Below are 14,248 nucleotides of genomic sequence, written 5' to 3' on the forward strand. Positions count from 1 at the left end.
GTCCTCGGCTCGCCCCCAACCCCCTGGAAATTCGGCATTCGGTGGGCCAGCGATATATACATTCAACGGCCTACGCTCCCCCAGATGTGTGTGACGCCTCAGTATCGGGGAATGGGGAGGGCGACCGGCTTTGTCTTCCGACAGACCCGCACCCTCGAGAAAATTTTAAAGAAAATGAAGGGTTTCCAATGCTCTCTATGATATGTTAATTTTCCCTTTTGGGATTAATTTGTTGGTTTTTTGTTGTTGTTTTTCTTGTGCTTTTTTCTGCATGCTCTTCTTCTTCTTTAAAAAAAAAAAAATCTCTCTTTGAATTGCACATGAATCCCTGAAGACGTTTTGTAGTTTGAATTTGAACATCTGAAACTGAGAAGGGGAAAGGACAGATCATCTCTGGATTCGAGGTCTTCTCAGGGGGTCTGGGGAAGTCTGGGTCGGGGGAGATGGAGTTGCAAGCAACTTTCTGATGACAGCCTAAGATCCCCCAGGTTTTTCCCGAGGGATTGGATCTCCAAATGGAGCAAAGGATTCTTTGCTGACCCAGTGGTCGTGGCATCTCTCCACGAGCTCAACCCTCCCAGATTCCTTTGGCCTCTTCTCCTGACCCTCCTTCGTGGGTGTTTTTCTTCTGTATCAAAGGACGCTGCACTCCTGAAAAAACACAAATTATGTCAAGTGCAAGACTGTTTGACTCCAGACAGCTCTCGTCTTTTGAATGTCTGCCAGCTGTGTAATCTCTGGGTGTGCAGTGCTCCATTTATTAATTAACATTGATGCTGAAAGGAAGTATTTTTTGCATCAGTCTCAGGGTACATCTCAGCACATTTTTCAGATTTTGTTTAATAATTTATAATCTTGTAATCATAAAAATAATTAACACGAGAGTGATAATTTGTTCCCGGTATATAACAGGCCATCACGTGAGTTTACAAATGAAGTCAGAATAACACAAACATGCCAGAAAGGACTAAAGCCAGTGATCAGTGAGGAATGGATGGAAAATGTAGGGGGTCTGGTCGTCTTCTCGTAGGGCTTCTACCTCGCCTCTGGCCCCAGTGGCTTGGATGTGAAGGGACTGTAGTCTGATGGGAACTCCTCAGTTGGGCATTTCCTCCAACTATCACCTCAATTCTGTACGTATCAGTTTAGGCACTTTACATGGGCCTGGGAGTCGGAGGACCTGGGTTCTAATGCCGGCTCTGCTACTTGCCTGTTACATGCCCTCAGTCAAGTCACTGAACTTCTCCGTGCTTTGGTTCCTTCATCTACGAAAAGGGGATATAAAAGACTGTTTTCCCTCCTACTTAGTCTCTGAGCCCCATGTGGGACCGAGATTGTGTCTGACCTAGTTATCTGGTTATCTACTCCAACGCTTAGCACGGTGTTCGGCACATAAGTGCATAATGATTCTTATCAGTATTATTGTAGTTGCTATTAATAATGATAATAAGCAGCACTTATTTATTCACTTACCAATTTTCCATTCTCTTGGTAAAACCAGTTGTATTTCTCTTTTTCCCCCTGACTGTAATTCTGTGTCTGTCTCCCCCATTGTATTGAAAGCCCCTTGAGAGCCAGGATCAGGCCTTTTGACTCTATTATATTAACCCAAGTGTTTAGTATAGTGTGTTGCACCCAGAATACCTTTACAACTGTAGTGCTCTGTGCACAGTACATACTGAATGAATACCTATAGTACTATGATAGCGATATTTGTTAAGTACTTTTTAAGTGCCGAGTATTGTAAAATTGTGGTATTTGTTAAGCGCTTACTATGTGCAAAGCACTGCTCTAAGTGCTGGGGGATACAAGGTGATCAGGTTGTCCCACGTGGGGCTCACGGTTTTAATCCCCATTTGACAGATGAGGTAACTGAGGCACAGAGAAGTTAAGCGACTTGCCCAAGGTCACACAGCTGACTAGCGGCAGAGCCGGGATTAGAACCCGTGACCTCTGACTCCCAAGCCCGCGCGTTTTCCACTGAGCCACGCTGCTTCTCTAAGCACTGGGGAAGATATTATATAAGCAAATCCAACACAGCCCTTGTCCCACATGGGGCTCATGGTTTAAGGGAGAACGGGGGTGTTTTGCATCCAGGAGGTGCTCAATACACTCCTTTACTTCTACGGAGCTAGCTCAGTGTGGACAGGAAATGTGGCTACTGACTCTGTTACACGGTACTCTCCCACGCACTCAGTACAGCTCTCGGCAAATAATAAGAGCTCAATAAATAGGGTTGGTTGATCGATCATAGTGCTCTGCACACAGTAGCTATTCAGTAAATACCTTTACTTCTATCAGTCAGTTGTATTTATTGAGCACTTACTGTGTGCAGAGCACTGTACTAAGTGCTTGAGAGAGCACAACAATATAATAGAGTACTCTGCACACAATAATCACTCAATAAGCACTGTTGCTTGAGTGATTTGTTGAACTTGGGTCTCCGGATTTATTCCCAATTGTGGCCCAGTTGTTCCATGTGACTTTGACTCTTGCTTTGTCCCCTCCATATGCCCCCAGTTCTCCCATTAATGGTAATAATAATAATGGTATTCGTTAAGGGCTTACTATGTGCCAAGCACTGTCCATTTCCACCCAGTGGATGGTACAGGGCTGGTTTTTCTTGCAAAGAAAGGAACCACAGAGCTTGTTCCAAGCACAATCACATGGAGCATCTATTCCCTTGCTCAGGGAAAGTGGGGAATCTGGGAATTCTCATTTGGCCTTACTGTGGAAAAAGAGATTTTAAAATAAGCTGAAAAGCATGGTTTTAATGAGGAAGAGCTCTGCTGGAGGCTCTCCCATGAAGACACCAAAATCAAATTTTAGGGAGAAAAAAAAATATATATATATATATTTATATATATACATTTCTAGGGGAAAGGAGATAAGACCAGAAAGCAGGAGACATGGACTGTAGCCCAGACTCTATCACTGACCTCCTGGGTGACCTTGGGCATGTAACTTGACCTTTCAGAACCTCAGTTTCTTCATCTACAAAATGGAGGCAAAGATCCCTGACCCTTCCTGATTCCCAAAGACGATTATGCTAAGCAGGTTTCTTTATTACAGGGCAGGGTAAAGTACAGAGCAACCCCGTCTGTGAGGACGTGAAATTGTTGGTGAGAAAGCACTCTCCAGAGCATTGTTACTAGTAGTAGTAATATTATAACAGTTACCACTGTGTTGGCCACCGAGAGTGTCGATAATCCTAATAAGGAAAAAAAAAAGTATCCTGATGGAGGGGAGGAAGGAAGGCAGCTCGGAAACAGGCTAGCCAGGGGTTACCCTCCTGACTTTCTCTCCACCTTCAAGACACTGTGAGATTTACCCAAGAGTCCTGTGTCTGATACTCTGACCCCATGGAGCGACTTCCCGTTGACCTCAGAAAGTTCATGAGGCAAAGAACCATTTCAGCTTTGGGGCTGCCCCCGGGGAGGGTTCGGGGGAGGGAGAGATGAGACGTGTCGGAAACAGATCGGCAAGATTATCTGTGGGGCCGGGATGGGCTGCTGTGATGGTGGGAACATATCCTGATAATGACGCACTTATCGCCTCTCGGTGAAAAATGACTCCTTGGTTTTAGTGAGAAGCAAAGTCTGAAGGTTGGGGTGTTCTGGTTTTTTTCTGTTGGGTTTTTTTTTTCCCCTTCACTTATGCAGCTCCACAGCCACTCCTTCAGGAGGTGCTCTGGACCCTTCCTGGAGAGAGAGAGAGAGAGAAGGCGCATGCCAGAGAGGTCCATCAAGGGGGAACACACATTTTCATCACTACAGCAGGCTGAGACCTGGACTTTAGGCAGGGAAGTGACGGTTGAGAAGATGAGCTTATCGGAGAGAAGTCTGAGCAGGACATTCCAAGGTGCTGATAAATTTAAGACAGGCAGAGAACATTAGCTCTGTTCTCCAGGAGCAAATTCTGCCATTGGTATTGGATTCTAGGGAAGATTTCACTGGCCCTGAGGAAATGTATCTTCCTTTCTCCAGACCGCTCAGGTACGGTGATACTGGAGCAGGGATCGGGAGCCCCATTTTACAGATGCACAAACTAAGGAGAGAGGAAGAAAGGCCCCTAGCCCAAAGTCACTCTGGACCCCAACCCAGAGCCTCACTCTAGTTAGTGATGGTATGTATTGCATCCTTACTAGGTGCCTAGCATTAGAATAGAGACAAGATGTTCAATTCAGACCCGGTCTCTGTCTCACAACCTAAGAGGAAGTGAGAATGGGGATCTTATCGCCATTCTACACATGAGGAAACTGAGGGCCAGAGAAGTCAAGTGACTTATCCAGGGTCACACAGCAGAGCTGAGACTAGAGTCCAGATCACCTGACTCCCAGACCCAGGTCTTTTCCATTAGAGCAGACTCCTCCCTAACAGGGTTCCCTCTCCTCTCTCTTGAGTGGAGCTGCAGGTTGCTATCAGTGGGCCAGCTGGATTTCGGTTACCAAAACTGCCAAGCGTTGCCAGCAGAGGAAGGCCACCCCTGGCTACCCAGATTAGAAATCGCAAGCCCCCTTCAAATGGAGAGATGCCACTAACCAGACATCCTCTCCCAAGATTATCACCCCTGCTTAGCCACTGTAGCCAGCTCTGCCTACCCACGCAGGCAAGACCCTCCAGCACAAACTAAGCCACATTGCGAAGTAGGAAAGAGACATCATAATGGGTTATTGATTCTTCCTTCCTTCCTGGCCCACCTGGGGCCTTGGAAAAGACCTCCAGGAGATTTCCGGGTCACTCCCGGCTCTTGGAGTTTCCCCATCAGCTGCTCATTCCTGAGCACATTTGTGCCACCTCCTGCCCAGGCAGAGGATATTTTCCCAGCGTCCATCTGCCTGATTAGGAGGAAAGCGGAGCTCGGATGGTGGTGGGAGCCATGCAAACCAAATGGGCCAGAGTCTGTCTCTCCTTCAGGAGACGGTGCCCAGAATGTTGTCATTCGCATCTTTTCCTCAACAGCCTCTCCGAGTTGGGGTAGCGGTGCCGAGTCGAAACACTGTCCACTGCTCAGTTCCTGCCAGGGAGCCTTCTGTCTGAATGGCGCTCCCCAGATCCAGGCCGCGATGGATTGTCTGCTGAGAGATGCTCTTCTTCCTGCTGGAGAGCTCGAGAGAGAACAGACGCCCAACCTGGTCTTCCAGTCTGGGATGGAACTTGCGAAGGCTATGCTAGGCAGAGGCTTCTAGGCACTTGGAGCTGAATTAAAGTCCCCTCGATACACTTATGGCATTTACTCCGCATTTGCTCTTAGGCCGAGACCTGAGGTAAAAATACGATGATCGGGTCGGGCCCGGTCCCCGTCCCGCATAGGGCTCCCAGTCTAAGAGGGAGGGAGAGTGGGTGTCAGCTCCATTTTAGGAAACTGAGGCTCAGAAAGGTGAAGCGTCTTGCCCAAGATCTCGGGGCAGGACAGGAGCCGAGCCGGGGCTAGAATCTGTATCTCCCGATTCCTAACCCTGTGCTCTTTCCACTAGACCATGCCACTTCCTATCTCTGAACTGGAGATAGGAAGCTAGTCTATCTAGCTAGTCTAAGCTAGTAGTGTTATCTGGGCATCTCTCCCAATTCTTAGCTCTGACTGTACAGGCAGCAAGGATGGGCAGTTCAGATGTGAGAATTTGGAGTAAACCAGGTTAGGTTCTCATTCCCCTCTCAGGGTCGCACCTGGAGAGTTTCCAGTACTCTACCAGTCTTGGCAATGGGAGGGACGGTCACGCAGAGGCCTTTCCATCCCATTCCTAGCTTGGGCAGTGGCTAGCGAGTGGCAGGCCATCTGCCACAAGTCAAAACTCACCCATGCTGGGCAGCTGCAGCACGGGAGAGAGTCGAGGGCGGAGACTCGAGTTTTCTGCAAGGAAGGTGGCCATGGTAAACCACTTTTTTTTACCAAGAAAACTATGGATCCACTACCAGAACAATTGCAGATGGAGAGAGGGGCGCTCCGGGAGACACGTACCCAGGGTGTGGCTGTGGGTCAGAAACGATTCGACGGCATAGTACAAGCTTTTCCTGGTCAGCCTGCGAGAACGCAGGGGCTCAGTGGACGATCGTGAGCCTGAGCAATACTGGAAGTAATAGTTATAGTAGAGGTAGGGGCAGTAGTAAGAGAAGTAATAATAATAATAATAATTATGGTATTTGTTAAGCGCTTACTATGTGCCAAGCACTGTTCTAAGCAGTGGGGTAGATTCAAGGTAATCAGGTTGTCCCTCGTGAGGCTCACACTTTTAATCCCCATTTTGCAGATAGGGTAACTGAGGCACAGAGAAGTTAAATGACTTGCCCCAGAGTCACACACCTGACGAGTGGCGGAGCCGGGATTAGAACCCATGTCCTCTGACTCCCAAGCCCGGCCTCTTTCCACTGAGCCACACTGTAATACTGATAGAAGTAGTAGAAATAACAGTAGGAGTACCATCGGGAGAAGTAGTAGCAATAGTAGAAGTAGTAATAGGAGAAGTAGTAGTAATAGGAGTAGAAGTGGTAGTAGTAACAGTCATAGTGGTAGAAGTAGTAAAAATAGTAGCAGGAGTAGAAGTCGTCGTAGTAATAAGAGAAGTAGTAGTAGAAGAAGAAGAAATAATAGGAGTAGAAGTAATAGAAGTAGAAGTCATACTGACAGAAGTAGTAGAAATAGTAGTAGGAGGAAGTAGCGGGAGTAGAAGTAATAGTAGTAATAATAGTAGAGGTACTAGAAATAATAGTAGTATTAACAGTAGAAGTAGAAATAGTAGAAGTAATACTGATAGTAATAAAAAAAAGTAGTAGGAGTAGAAGTAGAAGGACTAGAAGTAGTAGTAATACTAGTAGTAGTAGAAATAGTAGGAGTAAGAGTAGAAGTAGTAGAAGAAATAGTAGTAGTAGTAGTAATATTGATAGAAGTAGTAGGAAAAGTAGTGGGAGTAGAAGTAAGTAGTAAGCGTAAAAGTAGTAGTAGTAGTAATAGTAGAGGCGGTAGAAATAATAAAAAATAAATAAATAGCGGTATTTGTTAAGCACTTACTATGTGCAAAGCACTGTTCTAAGCACTGGGGGATACAAGGTAATCAGGTTGTCCCACGTGGGGCTCGCGGTTTTAATCCCCATTTTACAGATGAGGTAACTGAGGCACCGAGAAGTTAAGTGACTTGCCCAAAGTCACACAGCTGGCAAGTGGCGGAGCCGGGATTCGAACCCATGAACTCTGACTCCCAAGCCCGCGCTCTTTCCACTGTACCACACTGCTTCTCTGAGTAGGAGTAATAGTAGAAGTAGTAGTAGTAATACTGATAGAAGTAGTAGGAAAAGTAGTAGGAGTAGAAGTAAGTAGCAGGGGTGAAAGTAGTAGTAGTAGTAATAGAAATAATAGTAGGAGTAATAGAAGTAGAAGTAGTAGTAGTAATACTGATAGAAGTAGTAGAAAAAGTAATAGGAGTACAAGTAGGAGTAGAAGTAATAGGAGTAGTAGTAGTACTAGCTATAGTAGTAGTAGCCGTAGCAGTAGTAATAGCATAAGTAGTAGAAGGAGAAGTAGCAGTAATAGTAGGAGTACAAGTAGAAGTAATAGGAGGAGGAGAAGCAGAATTAATAGTAGGAGTAGTAGTACTAGCTGTAGTAGTAGTAGGTGTGGCAGTAGTAATAGCAGAAATAGTAGAAGGAGAAGTAGTAATGGTAGAAATAATAGAAGTAACAGAAGTAGTAGAAATAATAGAACTAAAAGAAGCAGTAGTAGAAGTACTAGTAGTAAAAGTGGTCATAGTAATACAAGTAGTCTTAGTAGGAATAGCAGTAGCAATAGTACAAATTTAAGTGGTAGTAGAAGCAATAGTAGGAGTAGTAATACTAGCTGTAGAAGTAATACTAGGCGTAGCAGTAGTAATAGCATAAATTGTAGCAGTAGAAGTAGCGGTAATAGTAGGAGTACAAGTAGAAGTAATAGTAGGAGTAGTAATACTAGCTGTAGTCGTAGGCATAGCAGTAGTAATAGCGTAAATAGTAGTAGTAGAAGTAGCGGTAATAATAGGAGTACAAGTAGAAGTAATAGGAGGAAGAGGAGAAGCGGAAGGAATAGTAGGAGTAGTAATACCGGACGTAGTAGTAGTAGGCGTAGCGGTAGTAATAGCATAAATAGTAGAAGGAGACGTAGCAGTAATGGGAACGCAAGTAATAGTAATAGGAGGGGTAGAAGCAGAAGTAATAGGAGTAGGAGTAGGAGTAGTAGACATAGCGGTAGTAATAGCATAAATAGTAGGAGAAGTAGCAATAATAGTAGGCGTGCAAGTAGTAGAAACAATAGAAGTAACAGAAGTAGTAGTAGACAAGTAGTAGTAGAGGTAATACAAGTATTAGTAGGAATAGCAGTAGTAACAGTATAAATTGAAGTAGCAGTAGCAGAGGTAGAAGTGCTTAGCACAGTGCGCTGCACATAGTAAACGCTCAATAAATACGATGGAGTGGATGAAGTAATAGCAGCAGTAAACTCCAGTCTGTAAGCTCACCGCGGGAGCTCCACTGCAGATGGAGAGCGGGGCGTTCCGGGGACGCGTGTCCACGGTGTGGCTGCGGGTCGGAAACGATTCGACGGCATATTCATTCTTCATTCATTCGATAGTATTTATCGAGCGCTTATTATGTGCGGAGCACTGCACTAAGCGCTTGGAATGTACAATCCGGCAACAGATATACATCTGGTGGCATAAGGCAAGGTTCTCCTTGTCCGTGGGTGATCGCGAGCCTGAGCGATACCGGAAGTAGTAGGGCCTACCCGTTCCGTTGTAGGTTCTGTCGTTCTGCTCACTTACCTCTTCTGTTGTATTGTACTCTCCCGGGTGTTTGATACAGTGCTCTGTACACAGTAAGTGCTCATAAATGCCACTGATTGATGATAGTGGTATAAAAAGCAGTAATAATAGTAATGGTGGAAGCGGAAGCAGCAGCAGCAACCATAGAAGTTATAGCATATTTATTTTGTTAATAGGGTGTATATCTCCTTGATTCTATTTATCTTGTTGAGGTTGTCTTGTTTTTGTTTTGTTCTGTTTGGCTTTGCTGTCTCCCCCGTTTAGACTGTGAGCCCATCATTGGACAGGGATTGTCTCTATCTGTTGCCCGATTGGACATTCCAAGCGTTTAGTCCAGTGCTCTTCACATAGTAAGCGCTCAATAAATACGACCGAATGAATGAGTGAATGAATGAATATTTACCAACTGCCTGTACGTGCAGGAGATGTGCTTGAGAAGGTACAACAGAAGTACCTGTGCCCTGCCCACCAGGAGCTTACTTTCTAAAGTGGAAATCAGACATTAAAACATACTCCGGTGACCGGAACATAGGTCCTTCAGGCATCATTCTCTGTGGAATCATGGTCGATAACCAATTAACCCAATTCCCAAGGATAAGGCTCACACAGCTATCAACAGTTGGATAACAGAATATAACTGGGCTCAACTTTCCTGAACAGACATGGGTTAATTTGGGTTTGCTTTTCACCCTTTTTTGTCCAATATCCAGAACAATCTCAGTTTAATAACCGACCATCCAAATGCCCGAAATTCAACTCTTCGGACTCTCGACCCAACAGAAATTTTGGATTGGAGCCGCTGAAGCAAGCCCCTTGGAGGATTTTGTCCAGGTAAAATACCAGTTATTTCCTGTCTCTGAGCTGAGTTCTCTATAAGGCCCGTTTCACCCTCATCCTTCCAAATAATTTACTTTCAAGAACTCATCTCTTGTCTTGCTAGAAAGAAGCCCACGATGAAAGTTGATGTTTATAACCGGAACTCAGTTTGGGCTCTATAAAGTGCAGTTCTCTCCTTCTGTCACCTTGCCAGTTCGGGAGACAAAATAATCTACTTACTTAGCAGCTTTGATCAAATTTGGTGGGACTCATTTTAGAGAGGATGGAGAATCAAGAGAATCCAGTTTTATATCACCTTTTTCTAATCTGCTAGGCCTCCCTTTCAGGAGGAGAAGTTGGCTGTCCCCTTTGAGTTATTACTTTTATTATATAAAAAATAGGAACATTAGCTTCAGGTCTTTTGAAAAATATGATCCTGTAATTTGAGTTCGTGTCGTACAGATGCACGGTGGGCTCCGGGCCAGGGAAACGCGTAGATGAAATAAACATTTAAAAAGACAACTGCATTTTGAGATCTAGGAATTGAGTTATCTTCATTTTTGACAGTTTTCTGAATCACAGCCCACATCTCAGCTGGGAGAAATCAGGCCCTGGCCCTTTAACTGGGCTCCATTTCACATAATTAAAGACTCCCGAAATTAAATGGCCTGCATAGAAAGTGGCTTTCAGTGGACTAAATGCCTCAAGCAATCTCCTTGCCCGAGTGTAGAAGTGACACTGGCTTGCAGATCAATATCATCTCTGTTATTAATATCAAAAGCGCATTACTTTGTTTTTGCCTGGCTGCTTTCCAAGCCTTGGGCCCAGCCACTGCTTAGCCATTTGCCTGGACCATAATTTACTTTCGTGAGTTTTTAAGGTATTGTTTTGTCAGGGCCAATCACCGTGAAGTTATAAATGATTCTGAGGACTTGCACTCTCCGTTAGTGGCATATGCGGTGAAATTAATTTTTAAAAGTTTCACGTCAATTACTCCTGTCCTTGAGTTATGCAAGGGGACAAAAGAGCAGAGATTTAAAGACATGAGTGATATCAAACAGATGAGGTAACGACAAATAGAAACAGCGGCTGGGGACCAAATCAGACATTACACTATCTTTAATTGATGCATTGAATTAAACAATGCTAAAGCCAAATAAATATTGACCACTTAGCAAAAGAACCATTGATTTTTATGATGGACAACATTTACATCATATACCTTTCTGGGTCGGGGCTCGTGGGGGGGTTGTCAGCTTCAGCACAGATACTTTGCTAGATTGCTCTTCAGGATGCCACATCCCTTTTGTAGGATTCACGGAAATGTTTATAAATGCTTTACCTGTCTCCTCTCTCTGGGTGTCTTTTTCCTCCTTTCTCTGCTTCTTCTCTCTCTCTCATTCTCATTCTTTCCCTCTCTCCCTCTCTCTTTTTCTCTTCTCCTTCCTTCTTTCCCATCCCTTTCTTTTGGAGAATCACCCAATTTGGGAATCTGGAGTCTGCCTCCTTCTGCTTCCCTAAGTCTGTGAACACTATGTAAGGCAGGAGCTCTAGCTAATCTATTTTTGTTGTATTCATTCCAGGGCATAGCACTCTGCTTGGACTATAATGCATGCAAAACAAATACCCTAAATATTATCATTATTATTATTATTGTTTCTTCAGCTAGACTGTAAACTCCTTGAGGTTAGGCATCACGTCTATCTACTCTGTCGTATTCTCCCAAGCACTTAGTAAAGTGCCCTGTATGCAGTAAGCACTCAATAAATATGATTGATTGAGTGATTGCTCCCCATTACCATAGCAAGATTAGTAAATATATGATTTTGAATCCTTCCCCGTAGCCCCTCCTTCATTCAACTTTTCCCGATGAAGTAAAAGTGGTAGGTAGATCTTACTCTGAACATGCCAACATTCTCCCTTTCCTCCAGAAAAATATGGCAGGAGAGATTAAAAGGAGCATAAGAAAATCCTTAAATGGGGAGTCTTGACCTACGTAGGATTGTTCATTCTTTCCAAAGATTCGACCCTCTGAGGCATGAACAACTAATAATAATTAATAATAATGGCAGTATCTATTAGGTGCTTACCGTGTGCCAAGCACTGTATTAAGCTTTGCGGTAGATACAAGATAAGCATGTTGGACCCAGTCCCCATCTCACTTGGGATTCACAGTCTAAATAGAAGGGAGAGCAGGTATTGAATCCTTTTACAGATGAGGGAACTGAGGCCCAGAAAATATAAGTGACTTGCCCAGGGTCACACAGCAGCCAAGCAACAGAGCTGGGATTAGAAGCCAAGTCCTCTGACTCCCAGGCCCATACTGTTTCCTTGGGGCAGAATCTTTGTGGATGAACTGGGAAGCAGAGAAATTTCTCATTTTCCGAAGGTGATTCCTGCCCCTCAGACCACCCCATGAGAGGAAGACCATGGAAGTGCCCCATTATCCTTAGAGGAGTGCAGTTGGAGGTGCTCAGAATTGTTGGGGCTAGAATCTGATTCCCAAAATTCAAGTTATTAGTGAATAATATTCAATGAGCCCTACTGTGTTCAGAACAGTGAACTAAGTGCTTGGGATAGCGTAATAGAGTTAGAAGACATGATTCCTCAGAGTGTTTCACTCCTTCAACTCCTTCAACTTCATCGTCTACCTGCTGTGAGGCCCTGACTTGCTCCCGTTATTCACCTCCACTCCCAGCCCCACAGCACTTACGTATGTATCTGTAATTTATTTGTATTAACGTATATCTCCCCCCTAGACCATAAGCTCACTGTTGGCAGGGAATGTCTGTTATATTTGTTATATTGTCCTCTCCCAAGTGCTTAGTACAGTGCTCTGCACACAGTGAACGCTCAATAGATTCGATTGACCAACCGACTTCAATTGTAATTATTGAGTACCAACTGTGTGTGGAGCCCTGTACTAGATGCTTGGAAAAGTACACCAGAAGAGCCACAGGCTGTCCTCAAGACGTTTACAGTCTATTTGCCTAACCTCCTCTGCCACTGCCTTCCTTTCTTGTCGTTGCACCACGGCTTTGTTGCTGTTCGGTTTGCCCCTGTCGGCATCTCTCCTGAATGCTGCCTTCACCCCCAAATACTGCCAAGATGACACTTAGGAGAAGCAGATAGCAAAGGAAGCCAGAGCCTGCTCAAACAACAATGGGTTTTTGCTAGTAGATTGGAAAGTGATGGAGTGTGTGATGGGGAGGAAGACTCCTTTAGGGGGGCATTATTGTCAAGAAGGTGCTTTCACCAGGAGGGAAGATTGCCTAGAGAGGGAAGGAGGGGACCAGTTACAGATAAATGGAGCAAGCAGGAAAAGGAGAATAGAGGGAAGAGGTACATAAGAGAGGCTGGATGAGGTCCAAAGAGGATTTTAAAACCCAGCAGTTTTTTTTCAGCCCAGGATAGTTCATCCATTATGCGCCTCCGTGAACATCTCTGATCCTGCAGGGGTGAGAAGGACCACATCCTGAAAGATAAGGGGATTCATAAGCGCGACTCCAGGCCCTGACGGCTACTGTGGGTATCGGCCCTGGCAAACGGAGGAGGTTTGGCTGGCAGCAGCCGCTGTTTTGGGAGGGAGCGGAGAGGAGAGCTGGCTGACTTCAGGGGCTATCTCGCTGCTGCTGACCTCCTGGGTTCATTGCATTATTTAGTCCTGATCTGGGGCTCTGAAAGCCTCTGGTTGTTAATTATGTTCTAATGGAGTTATCCCCCCTCTCTCAGACTCAGGTAAGGATGTGATGCTTTCTTTACTGGCCGTGGAGTAACAGGTGGAATTTAGGAAGGGAGCTCTCACTTTCTCGTCCTTGGATGATCCTTGGCTTTTTTTTTGGTATTTGTTAAGCACTTACGGGCACTGTACTAAGCGCTGAGGTAGATACAAACTAATCAGGTTGGCCCCACTTCATGGCCCACATAATATTAATAATAATAATTATTATTATGGTATTTCTTAAGCGCTTACTATATGCCAAGCACTGTTCTAAGCACTGAGATAGATACAGGGTCATCAGGTTTTCCCACATGGGCCTCACATTTTTAATCCCCATTTTACAGATGAGAAAACTGAGGTAAAGAAAAATTAAGTGACTTGCCCAAGCTCACACAGCAAGCAAGGGGAAGAGCCGCGATTAGAACCTAGGTCTTCTAACTTCCAGGCCTGTGCTCTTTCCACTGGGCCACATTGCTTCCCTAGCAGAAAATGACCTGGCAACCACAAACTGAATATTAATCAGCATGCAGTGCCAGTGTTTAAAAAAAAAATCACAAGGTGCAGAGATATAGTAAAAGGAATCTTTCTACTCTATTTGACATCAGTCAGCCTCTTATTGCATCCAGTTTGGGTGTGGAGAAGCTGGAGAGGTTCCAGTGGACAACAAAAGTGATTTAAGAGATGGAAAATAGGTCTTGTGAGGAAAGGTTAAAGGAATCCGGGGGTTGTTTAACCTTGGGAAGTGAGGGCTGAGGGGTGATTTAATAACTATCCTCAACTATATGAAATGTTTTTATGGGGAGGGCACTGCTCAGCTGCTTTTTGTGTCCACTGAGAATTGAATAAAAGCAAATGGACTTTAATTGTCGCAGTAGAAAGCTAGATTGCACTGAAGGTAGCATTTCTTGACTGTTTGGGTGATGAAACAT

General features: G+C 44.6%; 1 non-coding gene across 1 annotated transcript; it reads left to right on the forward strand.

The window, feature by feature from the left end:
• Positions 1-5,648: 5,648 nt before the first annotated feature.
• LOC114817523 lies at positions 5,649-5,786 on the forward strand. Its single transcript, XR_003765385.1, has one exon. It is a non-coding gene; the product is annotated as a small nucleolar RNA SNORA7 (small nucleolar RNA).
• Positions 5,787-14,248: the final 8,462 nt, after the last annotated feature.

The sequence above is a fragment of the Ornithorhynchus anatinus genome, chromosome 16 (assembly GCF_004115215.2).
Source record: "Ornithorhynchus anatinus isolate Pmale09 chromosome 16, mOrnAna1.pri.v4, whole genome shotgun sequence".
In the NCBI taxonomy this organism is placed as follows: domain Eukaryota; kingdom Metazoa; phylum Chordata; class Mammalia; order Monotremata; family Ornithorhynchidae; genus Ornithorhynchus; species Ornithorhynchus anatinus.